Raw genomic sequence first — 19126 nt, 5'->3', positions numbered from 1 at the left:
ACATAGTTAATGTGCTGTGTGCATGTGCATGTGTGTCTGTGAGTAAGAGGGGTGCAATAGGTTGCACTGTATTTGTCTGACAACAGTGAGTTGAAGTACATTACTGTGGTGGCAATTTATATATTTAGCCATTCATTTCACAATCAGACATCAGAAGTGTATACAGTAAATAAACTGGCTTTAATGGTAGTGACATTGTATTTATGTCTGAGAGTGTTTTTTGTGTGTGCGTGTGTCTGTGTGAGTGTGTGTGTGTGTCTATCTGTGTACTGCAATTGATGGGTCTGACAAGAACAAGATGAATTACAATTCTGTATCCAGTGTTCACATAATTCATTCTTTTGAACACAGTCAGACATTTGACATATATGCAGTCAACAAAGTAGCTTTAATTGGCAGGCATATCAATGTATGGGGGAGGGGTAACAATGAGTTTCTCTGAGTTTTGTGACAGCAAAGAACAAAATATATTACTGTGGTCATTATTTGTTCATTTGAATACAATCAGACACCTGCCTTGTTCACAATCAATAAAATGCCAATATTGGTAGGCATATCTAATTGTTTGTGTGTGTGTGTGTGTGTGTGTGTGTGTGTGTGTGTGTGTGTGTGTGTGTGTGTGTGTGTGTGTGTGTGTGTGTGTGTGTGTGTGTGTGTGTGTGTGTGTGTGGATGCAACAGGTTGCACTTTATGCATCTGACATTGACAGCAATAAGTTGAAATACATTACAGTGGACACTATTTATGCATGTATTCATTCTTTTGATCATAGAATCTGAGGTGCATACAGTCAGTAAAGTAGCTAAAATTGATAGGCATCGAGGAAGCCCATGGATAAAAATGACTGACGTGTCTTGTTGTTTGATCATAGTTAAACTGTTATTGATCTAGCTTGTAGGGCTAGTATGTCTATGCAAAACACAGTGAAGTACATTATTGTCTCTATTTTTTATTTATTTGACTGTAATGGGATATCTGACGTGTATATAACCAATTAAGTGGCCATAATGAGTGTGTACTGAGACAGTCTGTAAAGTGACTGTTTCAGTTGTAGTTTGAGCACAGTTAAACATTCATTGACCTGACATAATATAGCATCACTGCTTCAATTACTTCCCTCTTTTGAAGTCACCAGGTGCCACTGACTATCACCATCACTTAAGCCTCCTGCCATGACAGGGAATATGTTTAGTCCGTAGTGTTACATTATAAAGCTTCATTGACCTACATAATACATCTAATGGTTGAACATTCCAAAATTCAAATTCAGAAGGAAAACCATCACTTCCTAGTATTTTACCTTTAACTTGAGTCTTAAAATTCACCTTTAGTTCCCCTAAAATGATACACTCCATTGTTTGTGTTCCCACTGATTAAATCTTGTTAATCTCTAAAGCCACAAAGAAACATCTTATTTCAAGCTCCTGTTTACACCTGTTCATCTGGCTAGTGTACAATAATATATTCTATGGGTTAAACTGATCTGCTGCCATCACATGGTCTCTACTAAACATCAGACCCTTTTCCCTTATGATTCCTACAATAATAGACATGTCCTTACTTAATCTATTACCTCCCTTGTACTTCTTGTTTTCAGTCTCAGTACCCTTCTCCAGTTTGTGTTCATTCTGTCCTTGCATATTTCAAATGTTTCTGCACTGCTATCTCATAGTCTCTTACCCATGCTCTATGAATTCTTCTCTAGTCACAGTGCTGTATCTGTATCATCAAAAACCTCTGCAATATATAGAATATATTTTTGTTAGAATATATTTTTGTTAGAATATATTTTGTTCTCATCCCAAATTATTATACTGAATATATTGATAACTTGTTCCACAGAATATTTTCTTTGCAACACCTATTAATGTTATCACTGCACTATTAATATAGTATTAACATGTATGTTTTGTTTTAATTTTATTATTTTCCACCTGGGTTGACTGAAATTGATCAGAACTGAACAGTGCTTAACTCTGGTAAACACATTTAATAACTAAATTAATAAACCACCATTACCCTATGTTGCTCTTTCTTACTGCCAGCGTTCTTTAAAATCTGGGGAATTAAAAAGTTCTTATCCATCAGCGATTGATACATAAACTCATATTTCTCATACAATTAACTTTATACCTCCTACTTTACGTTCTCCGGTTCATATCTCAGCATTTTCTCATCCACCATAACATTTCCTTTTTTTATTTTCCTAGTCTTTAATTCAGTTCACTGCTAGTCCTGAGAGTTTTCTTCAGTTAGGCTGTGCACTACATCATCTCAGTTGTAAGTATCATCTTATACTGATCACACTCTGTTGTAACCAGAAATGCTTATCTACCTGGAAAAAGAACAAAACTAATTTACAGAGAATCACAACACCAGCTGACAAATGCTTCAGAGTTAAAAAAGTAGTATATTTCCAATATTTTTCTAATCCTGAAGATATACATTACAGCTTACATATTAGGTTCTATCTAAAAGAGCACGAGCCAAAACCACTGCTGGATGCACTTTAATTTCCATACCAAAATAAACAAGTTTTGTTATTATACAGGTCTTGCTATGTCAGGAAACTAACCTGTATCTACTTAAATAATGCACACTTTCCATTTGAACTTAACACTGATAAACTAAAGAAAACCCTGTGACTCTTGTGAAAATTCCTTCATACTTTCTAATTCGGTTGAAATAATTACATTTTACATTTCCTTCTAGACTCTGCCACACCAGTCACAACACTGCAGTCCTTTACATGCATTACAATTTCCTCTTGGGATGCTGTCATGCTCCCTGCAATCTTTCTAAATTCATTATGTGGAGTCCAAGGAGGAATGTGCATGACTATGCATAATAACATTGGCTGCACCCAAACCACCTTTTAGCGCTTCCTCATAACAACCATGGAAATCTATAACAAATCAATGTGACAGGACAGTGATTCAGTATCAGTAACATAACCTTTCACTTCCTAGCTCCTCAAAGAGGAGGAAGCTGTCACTGTACCCAGTATTTGCATTTGTTTTCTGGAGTAAAGCACTGATTTCCATGGACCTTTTTCAGACTCAGCCCGAAAGCGGTATCTGTTTAAGTAATTTGGTCAGAGTCACAGACTTGGGCAATGGAGGATGAGAGAATCAAACCCTACATTGTTGGTTCACAGAAAACAGTTTGTTAACAGCTCCTTCATCCTCTATGCCAAATACCAGACAGTATCCTAATGATGAATCATGTTTCTCATCTTCAAATCATCATCAAATGTCTTTTGCAAAATTATTAGCCAAAGTTTAATCTTTTTGAAACAGTAAATATTTTGTTCTATTCTTCTTTACTGGATTGGTTAAACCAGTTACATTCTAAATTATAAGACTCATCCTCTATCCCCTAATAAAATATCTCTGCAAGCTTTCCCGCTTACATACTTTGATACAAACTGGATAAAAAACACACCCAGAGGTAATGAATCCAATGAACGTTTTAATGAACTGCAAACAACACAAAAGGTGATGTAAAGCACTTTTCTCTACTGATTTAGTAGATTCTTTAACTAATACTAAGGTGATTACATGCTCTTTATCTGATCACAATTCAATAATCTTTGAATTTTTAGTTACCCCAACCGTAAAGTTCAAAAAAACAGAAAACCTACCTATATAACTAAATTGAACGATTTTAAAGAATTCATAACATTAGAAATTCAGAATTTTATTGAACAAAATAATATAAATGACATTTCTGAAATTTTTGTATGGGATGCTTTAAAAGCTTATCTCTAAGGCAGAATTATTAATTGGTATAACAAAAAGAGGAAAAGTTGGGATGTACATTTAATAGACATACCAATTAAGCTACATTCTTTGAAACTTATTCAAGAAAAAGATATTAATGAAAATGATAAAAAATAAATTCTTTGAATAATAAGTATATGGAAATATTGAACCATAAAACTATGATTATTTTAGAAAAATTTAAAGTCTTAAAATTATCCACCAATCCTAGATCTCTAAATTTATTAGCTAATAAAACTAAATGAATAAGCAAATTCAACCATGTAAACAAAATATTTCCCCTAAAAAGAAAGACAATCTCAGGTATACAAAATATCTTAATTGAATTTAGAGAATTTTTACCAACATTAATCAACAATATAAGATAATAGATTCTAACCAAGAAATCAAATATTTCATTAATAAATAAACAAAAAAGGCTATCTAGTAAACAAGCTACTTTTATTGACAGCCCATCTTCTTTAAAGATATTCAATCCCAGATTACTAGACTAAAACTTAATAAAGCACTGGGAAATTATGGTATCATTCCAGAAATGTAATACCAGTTAATGCCCTAAAACTGCTTCATAAAGTTTACAATATTTCCCAAAATAATAATTTAATACCTCCATCATGGAAATATACTTTTATCTCCCCAATCCTCAAAACTAGTAAGGACCCTGTTAAATGATCATCCTATAGCCAGCCCTATCTCCTTATTAAACAACGATAACAAAATGTTTATGTCAATTTTTGTAGATAGACCACATTAGTCGATGAAGATCAAATTGGATTTATAGTAAACCGAAATTCTTATGATAATATCAAAACAATTCTATCCTTAATTGAATCAGTTAAATATTTAAAAAATAACTTAACATTAATTAATCTTGACAAAGTGTGCTTTCGACTCAGTTAATTGGGAGTACTTATTTATACTATTAGAGGAAATAAACTTTTCTAATAGTTTTATAAATCTAATTACAAGTTTATATCAAGGTAGCCAAGCATACATTAAAATAGGCACAAATATATCCCAAAATATACCAATTATTAAAGGAACCAAGCAAGGGTGCTCTTTATCTCCTTTACTATTCACATGGATTATGGAACCTTGGGCTAATCTGATAAGATATGATGAAAACACCAAATGATATAGGTTAAGCCCTAATGAAGTTTCCAAAATACAAATGTTTGCAGATGACATACTTATTACCCTAGGTGGTAATAATACATCTATTCATGCTCTTTTTAAAGATGCTGAATATTTTCAAAAAAATCAGGTTTAACCTTTAATAATAATAAAACTAAAATTTTGACAATTGGCCCTAAAAAATAAAATGACTGGATGTTTATAAAAAATACTGAGCACAATCTGATGAATTACTTTATTTAAGCATCGTAATCGCTAACAACATAAAATATATAATTCAAATCAATTATAATAAAAGTTTGTTGGCAATAGGAAATCTCATTAAAAAATGGACTAATTTTTATGGATGAAAAACTTTCAATTATAAAAATGATTCTATTACCCAAAATTCTTTATATTATTCAAGCAATCTCTTTACCCCATCTAGCTCACTAATTAAGAAATGTAATTCTATGATACATACATTTTATGGTTCCCTATTAGACCTAGAATAGCCCTACCTTATCATATGAAAAATTAGAAAAATAGACATATAGCTTTGCCTAATTTGGAAATCTACTCAGTCTCCACAATGGCTAAATTCATTTCTCTTCTTATAGATATTAAATACATGGCTAAGTGGAAAATATTCTAGAAATATTAATGAGTAATGCAATAAACAATAGTAAATCACAGAAATTAATGTTGTTTAATAACTCTTATCTGGATCTTCAAAGATTATTTTTCTACTTATTCCTCTTAGAATTTTAGATCTGATTATATAACTCTTCTTTTGAAATCTTTTAGAAACTATATATATGAATTCAATTTGTACAAAGATTGGTTATTTCTCCTATTTCCTATAGTGTACATGCAAGGTGCTATATTTTCTTCTGATTATATGAAAATGTATTCTTTCCAACAGAAAAATTTAATATTTTGGTCCCAATTGATGTCTAATAATGACCTGAAATCCATTAACTTACTGAAAAATGAATATGATTTTGACATATCCTCCTGGTTGGATCTACACGAAAGTAGAAAATATGTTTCAAATAAACGTGATTCTATTACTTTAGCAACTAAACGTTCAGCACCTAAATTAATTCAGTATATGGTGTTGTCTATAAATCATAAACCACCAACTAAGAACATTTTATCTTACCTATATAAAGCAATTAAACTACATCTCAATAATACATCAGATAATTATTGGAATTTTTTCCTTAATTAATAATCATCCCCCAACAGATAAAGACAAATTACATATATTACAATCAGCTAGTGTAACCACTTCCTCACTAAGATGGAAAATTTACATATGGAGGTATTTGCATAGATCTTTTATCACTCCACTTTCCTTAAATAAATTTAATAAGAAAAATGTTAATTGCTGGAGGTGTAATAAAGAAGTTAATTGTGATTGGGCCCATATGGTATATGATTGTACAGAATTAAATAATTTCTGGAAAGACATTAATCACTTTTTACAAGCAATTTTTACAGTCTTTCTCTCAAAATCACTCATATTGTTTAACACTCCTGTTCCAAACTGTATTACAGAAATTAATCAGTCTCTGCTCTGGTCTATTTCATCAGTAGTCAGGAAAACTGTTACAAGAAACTGGAAGTCTAAATCTTCTCCCTCAGTAAATTAATTCAAAAATTTACTTCTTGAAGTATGTAATTTAAAGATATTGACCAAAAGAGCAAGATCCTCTAGGAATACCATTGTAAGCAATATGTGGAAGAAAGTATATGATTTGTTAGACAAATAATTTAATAGTACTGTAACAATATTTATAAGAATTTCCAATTTATTAACTTATATTTGTGGAAAGTGTCATTGTAAATAGTTTAAGTGTGTTTGTTTTTTTCTTTGTTGTCAATATTACTCATAATCAAAATTGTACATAACTCAATATATTTTTTTTATCTATTTCAATTCAATAAAGCTGTTTTTTTTTAAAAGTGTGTTTATCCATTGAACAAATACGTAAGTATTTGTATTTGTTCATCATCCAGCACATCTGTTCAGGTGATTTACAACTTTTGGCTATTGCAACATAAGCTCTTTAAAGGCTTTCAAGTCTTTGTTTTGCACAGTGTTACTAAATAGTTTTTAGCTTATTTAGTATTATAAGTTGCAACTTCTCTGATCTCTCTGGGAACCTCCTCCAGCCAGTGTCTGTCATTTTCTCAACTGTATTCACTTCCTCTTCACATTATGCTTCATATTCTTTCTTAAAGCTTCCAACACATCAATAAGTTTATTAAATCCATTTGTGAAAAGGACTTCAGGCATCACCATTTACCATATTTTGATATGGTGTAAGCTAATGTTTCCGCATTTTACATTCTCTCAATTTAACCAAGAAACTGTGATCTTGCTGGGTCTATATCATTTCACTGAAAACTCATTTCATTGAAGCTTAATTCATTGACACATATTCACTGAAAGCTCACTTCACTGAAAACACATTTCACTGAAACTCATTTCGTTGAAAGGTATATATGGCCTATTCCCCACTGCTGTGCAATCCTGGAGTTAGTATATAAAGTAAGGGGGGTGTGGGGGGCACAGCCCTCCAAATTCAGGGGGTGTGGGGGGGCGAACCCCCCACATAAATTGGTTATATGTTGTCTTCTGGAAGAATTCTTTCATTACACTTGTAAGTATCCATCTATATGCTTTAAAATATTTACAATATGTGGGCGGCTATGCCCCACACACACCCCAATGTGGGGGGCTGTGCCCCTCACACCCCCTTACTTTATATACTTACACCAGGATTGCACAACAGTGGGGAAAAGGCCATATATACCTTTCAACGAAATGAGTTTCAGTGAAATGGGTTTTCAGTGAAGTGTGCTTTCAGTGAATTGCGATTACAGTGAAATGAGCTTTCAGTGAATATGTGTCAATGAATTAAGCTTCAATGAAATGAGTTTTCAATGAAATGATATAGACCCATCTCGCCTTCCTCCTCTATGAATAAAGGTTATTATAAAAATAAAACTCATTTGTCATCAACTTTGTATGCTTCCATAGCAAAGACAGCTCCATTGTTTTTCTTAATTTTCAAGTCTCAAACCTTAGACTATGGTACAGATACTTTTTGTTCTGAGCCCACTCAACTTTATCCGACCAGCAGTTCTATGAAGCAACTTTTCCTTCTCATAGAACAAACCCATTCTGGCTTTCCTCTTTTTGTGTACTCCAATAATCTGAATATGTTTCTACTGGTTGTATCTCTCATATCAGTTTCCTTTCCTTATAGTTTCTTATGTCTACACAGATTCACATTTGTCTTTTAAGTCGATGCTTTTATTCCATAATTTGTCAATAGTATCTGCATACAGATTCACTGCTTCCTCCATTATCTCTGCCTTCTGATATATAATCAATAAGCTGCAAACTTAGTTTACTTATCACACTGTACCATTAGTAACACTTCCTTTTGAAATGAAGTTGAGATTGTTGGACTGATAAAGTAAAACAAAACAGTCATAAAGTTCGAGTGTGGTTCCCAAATGGCATACAAATCACTTGTAAGACTCCAAACGAAAATCCAGCATCCAAGTTTTAGTCAAAAAAGAAAACAAGTTTATTCCAGTAAGCGCTTTCACCCTTAGGCTTCTTCAGACTTTACAAAAAGGTACATACTCAACAGATTTAAAAGTCCTAAGAGCTCTAGTGATTGGTTGAGCTCAAACCAATCAATGCTAGTTAACAAGAACTTCTCATAAATATGATAAATAAAGTCAGTGTTATAAATCTCATGTAAATAAATACATCAACATTGATTACTCATCTAACAAGAATAATATTAAAACCTCATGAACATTGTTAAACCAGCATTAATACAAACGCTTCACATAGATAATAATAAAACAAATTGAGCACATTGACTTAAAAATATACGGTTAAAACATCCTTCTACATAACAGCTGAGAAAACAAATGACGTTAAAATCTCATTCTGGCGGAAATCTGTCATATTCACAGAACTAATCAAGTTCCTCATTATTAAAAAACTAACAAGGTTTCTACCTTGTAGAACAAAACGCTCAGCGACTCATATATAGGTGCACCAAAACGTAAAACTGTTGGAATCTGTCGGGTTCGTAACTACAAAAGGGCTCCAAAATGAACACCTATACAAACCCTTAGAATAAATGTATCCGTAGCGCAAAACACTTACCTAATATAAAAACAATGGGTATATCCAGCCAATAAATATAACCCATATAGTGTACGGAGCACTCCTAAAACTTGACATATTGTCCTGCGTCCGAGTATAAATTCAAAACACTCCCTAATTGTGATTGTGTGCCTAATCTGCGTAAGGACGTCGCTGGAGTCAGAAAAAATCTGTAGAGCCAGTAACGCTCGAGCTGCGCCAATAGATGGCAGCACAACCCAATCATTCAAACCACAAATTATATCCAGGTAGCGCAATAGCTACTATATTTAAAAATAACAAATCAAGCAGCCGAGAATTCTCTCAAAGTGCCAGATAAACCATAGCAGTTGCCATGGTTTATCTGGCACACTCCAGCGGCGTCCTGTTTGAATTTATACTGGACGCAGGACAATATGTCAAGTTTTATATTGGCTGGATATACCCATTGTTTTATATTAGGTAAGTGTTTTGCAATACATTTATTCTGAGGGTTTGTATAGGTGTTCATTTTGAGCCCTTTATATGAGGTAGAAACATAATGAGGAACTTGATTAGTTCTGTGAATATGACAGATTTCGCCAGAATGAGTCATTTGTTTTCTCAGCTGTTATGTAGAAGGATGTTTTAACCGTATATTTTAAGTCATGTTTTATTATTATCTATGTGGCGTTTGTATTAATGCTGGTTTAACAATGTTCATGAGGTTTTATTATTCTTGTTAGATGAGTAATCAATGTTGACGTTTACATGAGATTTATAACACTGACCATTTATCATATTTATGAAGTTCTTGTTAACTAGCATTGATTGGTTTGAGCTCAACCAATCACTAAACTCTCTTAGGACTTTTAAATCTGTATGTATTAACCTTTTTCTGAAGTCTGAGAAAGCTAAGGGGTGAAACAAATTGACTGAAAACTTGTTTTTTGACTAAAACTTTGTTGTTTGGATTTGAAATCTTCTCGGCTATGAGCTGTTTGTATGCTTATGCCACTTCTAATATCCACTTTTTTATCTTGTGTGGGTTCCGTACTCCGTTTGCTGTGTGTGCTGCTTTTGTTTTTCATTGATAAAGTAAAACGTCAATATGTTGTTAACAGGCTCAGCTCTCAGGGCACAGAATTTGATGATGACTTATCTTGGTTATCCATTGACTCAAGTTTGTAATACTTTGTATCCATTAACTTAAGTTAATATCACTTTGGTGCACGCTTACCATACTGAATCTAATAGACCTGGCAGACATGACTAATCAAATTGTTTGAATTCCTTGCTTTTGGTTTTCTGCCAGACTTAGTCATGAAATATAGTCCTCATATGTCTCTTTTACAAACCGTGGCACAAAATGTAGCTAAATGATATTGTAATGTGTCACTTCTTGATATTTTTGTGGATTGGCTATAGAGCAATTCTGGTCTACAACTTCATCCCTGGAAATCCAAAAACAGCTTGCTGCTGCAGAACTTAAACACATCAGTCCAAAAAAACTCAACTTAGTAAGTATCATTTAGGAAAAATAAACAATAAGGTAGAAAATCTACAGGAAGTTCATAGTACAGTAACTATAAAAAGGTTAGCAACAATAAAAAAATGGCAATAAAGATACAGGCAGAATGATGCAGCAGTTAGTGTTGGGAGTTCACAGCAAGATGTTCAATTCTCATCTAGGGAGGTCTTCTTTGTGGAGTCTACATGTCCTTTTTATGTTCATGTGGGTTTTCTCTTGGTGCTCTAGTTTTCTGCCACATTCCAAAGACATGCAGAAGGTAAAATGAATACTCCAAATTGGCTGTAGTGAGTTTGCGTGTGCATGTGTGGCATGGAAGAATAACCGCAGCAGGGCTAACAGCCTGTTAGTAGGAACTTTGGCTCTAGATGATTGTGTTGGTGTAGTGGTTATGAACGTGGATCATGACTGTCAACACTCCCTCAGAACTTGGTTCTAAGCCCACCTCTGGATGTGTGACATATCCTAAATTGTGGACTGGAAAATGTGTTGTGTTGCACATATGCGCTTCATGTTTAATGACATGATCAGCACCTGAGATATGTCATGCATGTACACTGTGTTATCCTGTATGTGATGGCAGTATATATATTATTGGCATTGTCAGTACTGAGGTAAGATCCAGGCCCCATGTGCAAAAATAAGAAAAATAGGGTTGTGGATGGATGGATGGATGGATGGATGGATGGATGGATGGAATGAATAAAGATACAGGAAAAGGAAGTAACAATCTCCATTATGTTCAACCCACACCTTAGTTAGGGCTGTCTGCCTAAAAAGACTCACAACAGGAACTATTAGCCTACGTAAGTAAAGCTCCAGCAATTTTGCATTGCCATGAAAACATCATTTGTAATTTATAACCAGTAAAGAAAATAAAGATTTCAAAAAAACAGCTGTAGATTTTGAATGTGATCCATGAAAACAAAGCAAAGAGGGTCACTTTGTAGAAAAATAAAATTTAGAAGGCCTTATGTCGTATAAGAACAGGCGGGCAAGCTACCATTCAAATCCATGTTACTATGGACCATGAAGGCATGCTGTGCATAATACATATGCAACTGTTTCTGTCTGCTTGCAAACCTGCAAGAATTTGATTCAAGATCTGAAACTGTGCTTCAAAAATGGCAGTATAAGCGGGCTACACCACACTTATAGCTAGCTAATAATTACAGATGTATAAATAATGTATACATGGGGACATGCTCATCCACTACTAGTGATAGCACACACTGATTTTTGTGCTAAAATATTACGTAACTATTTCTGTAGCCAGGACACAGATACAAGTACTGCAATGGGAGGGATGACAATACTTTTCAAATGAAGCTGCACAGGGGTACAGAGAATTTTAGTCACTGTGCTGTAAGTAACTACACAAAGTGTGGATCAGTGTACATGTATGGCTTTTAAGGCAGCTTGCATGAGTAATATCTGTGGTCTGCTCCCTTCAATACCACAAACCACATGGGCACATCTTCAACAGAGGTGTGTGTGTGTGTGTGTGTGTGTGTGTGTGTGTGTGTGTGTGTGTGTGTGTGTGTGTGTGTGTGTGTGTGTGTGTGTGTGTGTGTGTGTGTGTGACAACAATAACCTGTAATTCAGACAATGTCTCCTCCCTCTATATAAAACAGTTTTTGGGACACAAGCGCTGACAGTGCTACATCTATGGATGCTTTACAGATTGCTTATGCTTTGCATAGTTTGTACCACAAAACTTAGTTGCACAAATACTCCGCACATTGCACAACATGCATGCCCATTGAGTAAGCTTACTGTCAGTGTGCTTTTACCCAAATGCTCAAACACTTACGAAACAAGGTCATACAGGCTGCCTAGCCTTTGTGCCTTACTGCCCATGCGCTTTTATTCACATAATCTTGTCAATGTATAACATAAAGGAACACAGGCTGCCATGACCATTTGCTCTTCCGGTCCCTGTGTTGGTGCTTAATGTTCATGATACAGGACCTACACAAGCTGCCTTTTGTGTGCCCTTACCTACCTACCTACCTACTTCTCACTGAATACCTGTGTGATCGGTCAGTATGCCAATGACAAAAGCAGCATAATGTGATAAAGGTCTGCATTGCACACAACCCTGGAGAATACAATGGACTGATGCTATAAGCAACATGATTTCTGTCTGTCTGTATGTCTGTCATTCTCTTATCTCTGAACTGCATGCCTCTCAGTATCACAGGCAAGCCATCCTCACCAGTAGCTACAGTTTGCAGCATGAAGTTTGTGTCCAAGTCTAACAGTTAAACACATTTGGTGAAATATACATCAGAATTTCTAAGAAGAAGCAAGAAAAATCTAATTTTAAATAAACTATTCTGAAATACACTATGTAAAAACATGGAATCCTGAAACAACCTGTAAAATGAAACAGGAAATCAAGAGTTAAATGGTAACATAAAACAGTATAGATAAAATAATTTCAGATGCCTTGTGATGACTGTTGCCAAATATCACTGGAAAAAAATTATTGCATATGAAGGAAACTCTGCAACCCTTCTATTAATCATGAAAGGAATCAGCTCTTAAAATAGTGAAGACAAAAGTGTGTATATGATTTGCTGAGTCATAGAATTCAGCTTAACTTTTATTTTAATCTGCAAATTAATGCTATGGAATGCAAGCAATCTGCCTAAGTCACTCTAAAACCACGGTCTCGTTCATCTTATTCTGTCAGCTTGAGCTACAGAAGCCTGTTATATGATTGATGCTATGAAAATGCATCATTAACACTACAGTTGGAGGTACGGTGGGTTAGGAAAAAAAAGATTTACAGAATCAAAAATAACACAGACAACATACTGGATATGTAATAGGGCTCTGAATGTACTTGGGAGTACCAGGGAAAAAGTTTTTTAATAAATAGAAAATGGTTGGATGAAATAAAAAGAAAGTTCCGTGTACCTCATCGTCATATAAAATATATCTAGAGGGAGTTCTGAATCTGTCTTCAGTTTGTGAAATTCAGACATTTTCCCTAATATACCCTGCTACCTCTCCATCTGAGAATGTACCAGAAAACCAAATTCTGTGTCATTAAATGATAAATCTCTCCAGTCCCACACATACATTATGCAACATCAGTAACGGCACTTTCATTATCAAGAGCATTGCAGTGCAGCTGCTCATCACATTATATTAGACAAAAACTGGATATAAAGACTGTGAGAGTTTCAAACAAACATCACCTTGAAGTTAGCGTGCAGTACACATTTAACAGAGGAATATTCTAATGTATGTTCAATATGGCTATGTCACTGCCACATAGCAATGGTGATTATGTAGTTCACTTACTGCAAAGAACGGACATTGTCTTTCTATATTCTACTTAATGTTTAGAATGGTTAGCATGTAAAACCATGAACAATTACCTTACTGCACACCACTTGTACATGTATACTGTAGTTAAATTCTTGTAAAGTGTTACTGGACTACTTTATTATTATGATTGTGTTTTAATTTTACTACATGCATTTCCCAAGTCATGGCTGAAAAAACAGTTTGTTTTGCATTAAAAACAAATAAAAAAAGTTACCAGTATGGTTCTAAAAATAATTTATCAAAGAAATGATGATGGTTTCCACTTCAGAAAAGGTTTTAAGGTGCATTTATATCTTATGTTGCTGAACTCAGTGTATGTTAGTAGATCATTCATTAATTCATTTTTTGGCCATTAACTGCTTTATTCACTACTGGGTCACAGGTGAACTAGTGCCTGTCTTGACACGTAGTGGGTTCAAAACAAAGAATCTAATGTAAGACAGGATGCAAGTCTATTGTAGGATATACCCACACATACACACGCATGCTTACACACACACACACACACACACACACACACACACACACACACACACACACACAGAAAAAAATCAAGGACTGCCTATGCAATCCACTCATGCTGTACTGAGAAGGTCATATAAAGCCCAAACCATGCCCTGTTTATGTCTGGCAGAGTTTGGGTTTTGGGTCTGAATCATAGGCACTCAGATGCCATGTTGGTGAAACATTAGTATGTCCTTAATGGGTCATTTGTATATATCCCATGGGCCTCCAGTACTGGGGGTATAAGGTATTACACAGTGAAAACTCTAAAGTTTGTACAGGATGGGATTTCTGCCAATTTTTTTTCTATAAAGCAACATCTGACTATAGCACTTTTGCAGATTACATTACTCTCAATATGATAGAGTTGCAGTTTGCTAGCAATCAACACCACTGTGTGTTGTGATTTTAACCAAAGTTAAATCATTCTGTCTAACAAGCATGGGGATGCCTAATTAAGTAGGAGACAACTGCTTGAAAACAATTCATCTGCATGTCTGAGAGAATTGTTTGCTATGACATGACCTAGCAATTAAGACAATACACAGGGACTGTGCTCTGCTATGGAGAGCTTAGTTTGAGGTCATAGCTATTGTCTGTGTATAACATTTGCTAAAACTACAGCCAGAAAAGCATGTGCATGCTTTATTCCCTATGTTCATATGAAAATGTTCTCTATTTTTATAAACTTTCTGTGGGGACAGTTTACTATACAACAGTCACTACAGAAACATAGCTGTGTTAAAATGGGAAGGGTTTGGGAGAAAAATGTGGCAAAGACTCGATGATCAGGAGATCATAACGTGATGGAAATGCCTGGGAACTGGCAAAAAGAATCCAAGGTGAATAAATTGCAAAGTAGCTATAACTTAGATTAAGAAAAAAAGAAAAAGGCCTCCCAGAAGCAGTACTTGGCAAAATAATCATAAAACCAAAACCTTGAAAGGCTCTTAGCTGAAAAAAAAAATTAATGTAAGCATGTTTATTATAAATAAATTTAATGACTTCATCAAATAAGTTGATGCTCTCCAGAAGGCAAAGCACATGAATGTGCGGGTGTATGTTTATCTATCTATCTATCTATTATCTATCTATTTATATGGTATACATGCCACTGGTCAAAAGTTCACTTCACTGAAGTGAAAAAAAACAGCCAGTATGTAGGAATAAAATCAGCTGATCAAACATACCAACTTTTTTGTCTGTGTGACATCACAATAAAGTGGGAATCAATTTGCATGAGTGCAGTCTCAGAGCTGGTGTATGTAATTAGCCAAAGGGAATTTGCATGACTGCAGTCTCACAGCTGGTGTATATAATTAGCAGAAGGGAATTTGCTCGAGTCTCAGAGTTGGGGTATATAATTAGAGTTAGATGTGGGGAAAAAAGGGTGGTTTGCACTCTCTGCCTGCAAAAATATGTTCTGAAGTTTTTTTTGCGTTTTTTTTTTCAGTAGGTTGTACTTTTGAGCAGTTATGCTAGATTAGTTTAAATCTGATGTTTTGCTTGATGAGTATTGTTTGTAGAACTCTTGTGTGTGTGGGGCTGTTGTGTATATTGTGTAAAACTGCATTTTTATAACATAGTCATTGGTATGTATGGTCAATGTTTCAGCTTAGATTTTTATTTTACTTATTTTCACTGAATTTTATTTATGTCTATTTGACTTATTTTTATTAAACTATGTAAAGATTTGAGTTTAGGGTGTTGTTTTAGAAGGGCTACGCTGTTCATGTGTCATTATTTACACTATCATGTAAAGTGTGTAAAATTCATATTATTATTATTATTATTATTATTATTAGTGGAAGTTGGTAGCTGTGGTGATGCACAAAGGGGTGCAGCTAAACTGTTGAGCTGTTGCTGACATTGATGAATTACGTATACATTGGGGTACCCGAGCACCGCATTTTTTTGTTTTTTTTTGTTTTTTTTAGGACTATGCATAAATTTACATGTTCTTTTCTATTCTTCTTTCTTATTCTGTTCTTCTTCCACTTTGTTTTAAATTCTATTGATTGCCTGATAAAGCAGCCTTTGAGTGTTTACTTTAAAATTGTATTAATCTTAAACATTTTCCATCAGGTAATTAAATAAAATGGATAAACCAGTAATAACAGAATTACTTTAGAACATTTCAGCTATAAAAGGCCACTTGAGCCAGTGACCCTGTAGTCCACCAAATGTGGACAAAGGTAAAGCAAGGGATGAAATGCAATACTTAGAGATGACTTCCAATTAGGGTTAAATTTACAGACATTTTGTCTAATTTAATTTAGGGACTGAAAGACAAACCCCAAAATGTTCAAGGTAGTGAATTAATTAACTCAAAATATCCTGTACAGCTCAAGTTTTGGTACATTAAAAAAAAAAGACTAGAATTCATAAAGTTGGTAGCTAAACATGGCCTGCCACTCAGGGCAGTACAATGCAAATGCAAGACAACGTACTACTTTTGCAGTGTAGACTTCATACAATGACTTCATTTGGCATTATTATTGATACAGTGTAACTGGCATGCAGGTTGAGTTACTTTGTTACATAACAGTATCTTGTTCTATAGTATCTTATTCACATCTGGAACCTGAGATATGACTTCATCCTTTCTTACTCAGTAACTTCTAAAAAAAATTAATTAACAAAGAAGCAATTTTAAATACCTAGTAAACTGTAAATGTTACCCAAAACAAACAAACTGCTATAGTGCTTTGTAAATATTCATGAGAGTGATAATAATCAATGTATTCAAAGTATTTACATGAAAACTGCATTATATTATAATTCAAAATAATTCTTTTAATATAGTGGAAAACATACAGGCTAGAAATTTTGTTCAGAGTTCAGCTTTCCAACGTGCACAAAGTACTGGAAAATTACAGAGAAAACATACACCAGAAGTAATATATTGCTGCCACAATTGCTTTGATCTCCCCAATAGTCCTGAATATGTGTCAAAGACAGTCACACAAAGAGATTAGATAGACTGAACAGGTGAGGAGAGGTCATGGGATCAGCTGATAGAAGCAGGAAGAAAAAAAATTGGCAAAAACAGAAAGCAAGAACACAAAGGCCAAAACAACATCTAATCTCCTGTTATTAATAGTTTGTAGACCAGTGAAAAAAATATGACAAAAATAACTGTAAACATTTTATTTATTTATTTATTGTTTACCGGGAAAGTCCGAGGGTGACTGGGACAGATCCCATTTTCAGCGAAGGCCTGGGGAGAAATGCTCTAGACAAATCTTTGGAATGTGGGAAGAAAACAGATTACCTGGAGGAAACCCAAGTGAACACAGGAAGGACATGCAGACTCCACATGCAAGGCACCCCAGCCAAGAATAAAAATGGAAAACCTCTTGCTGTGTGATGACAACACTAACCACTGCATTATTGCACAGCACTATTGCAGCTTGTAGACTGCCGCAGTGGTACAGCAGTAGTGTTGTTACAAGAGGTTCTCCCATTCGATTCTTGGTTTGCCTTGGGAGTGCCTTTTGTGTGGAGTCTGTATGTCCTCCCCGCGATTGGGTAGCGTTCGAAAGACATGCATGCGTAAATGGGTGTGCCTTCGTTGAAGGTTGGGTGTCGAGCTGGCACCTTGGTGTTTCGTAAAAATCTACTGCCAATCATTAACGGACCGGAGTTCCGCTATGGCGACCCCTTTCTGGGAAAAAGCTGAAAGACAAACAACAACTATTGCAGCTTGTAAACATGTATGCAGTTACAGATCCCTATTGCTAGTTTGACAGATTCTGAGAATCAGCTTTCTACCTCATGAACCAGGAATGTATTCCAGGTCACCAAAACGTTCTCAGTGAAATATACCCTCTACCTCTCCTTGGTCTACTACCCATTACTTGCTGTTTATGGTCTGTCTGCACATGTTCATTTTATTGTGTCCAAGGCTTAATGTACATGGCTGACAAAATAGTAGTTCCCAATACATAGCAAAAACAAATGCTTTTGACAATGCATGAATCATATCTGGCAGTAATCCCTGCCTCCCTAAACCCTCTGAAAAGATAGTCACCTCCTATATACCCCTCTAGTGTTAATTTAGCAGGAAACTGAAAGACCAAATGCCATCAGTCTAACACGAGGTAATTAGAAGAAGTCAACTTTTGGCAATGGATCTTCCATCCTTAAAAATAACTTTATTATCTTTGTTATAAAATGAACTGGCTCCTCACAAATTGCCTTCAGTGTTTAAAGCTGCTGCTGTCATACTTATACACAGCATGCTTTTACACCCCTACCCTCAAAAGCCAACCGCATTTTGTCATACTTATACACAGCATGCTTTTCCACCCCTACCCTCAAAAGCCAACTGCATTCTACATACCTAGCTCATATCAGACTGGGCAGAAAGTGAAAAAACAAATGGCCAAAGTAATACATTTCAACTTGTTGGCATTAAATGCATATACATACCATACTTTGTTACTATTACCCCAGTATATATGTTTAGTGTCAGGAAAGTGAAAACAGTGATCACTGTAATGTATTCAAATGTGCTGCTTCTACACAGTAGACTGCTTCTAGACAAGCTACAATGAGCTTATACTCAAATTGTTGATGTGTAATTGGGAGGAAATTTTAAAAACAAATGATGAACACTGGACCCCACACAGTTTGGGTTCATGAAGGGCTGATCATGTCTCCTGAACCTGATTGACTTCTTCAAATCAG

At 34.8% G+C, this 19126-nt stretch overlaps 1 long non-coding RNA gene across 1 annotated transcript in view; it reads right to left on the bottom strand.

The window, feature by feature from the left end:
* The window catches only part of LOC122815904, a 629944-nt gene that overhangs the window by 181545 nt on the left and 429273 nt on the right, over positions 1-19126 (bottom strand). The window lies entirely within an intron of this gene.

The sequence above is a fragment of the Protopterus annectens genome, chromosome 11.part0, assembly GCF_019279795.1.
Source record: "Protopterus annectens isolate FY-2018-M chromosome 11.part0, PAN1.0, whole genome shotgun sequence".
Lineage (NCBI taxonomy): Eukaryota > Metazoa > Chordata > Ceratodontiformes > Protopteridae > Protopterus > Protopterus annectens.
Note: the sequence above shows the minus strand (reverse complement) of the source record. Positions and strands in the feature narration are given on the sequence as shown.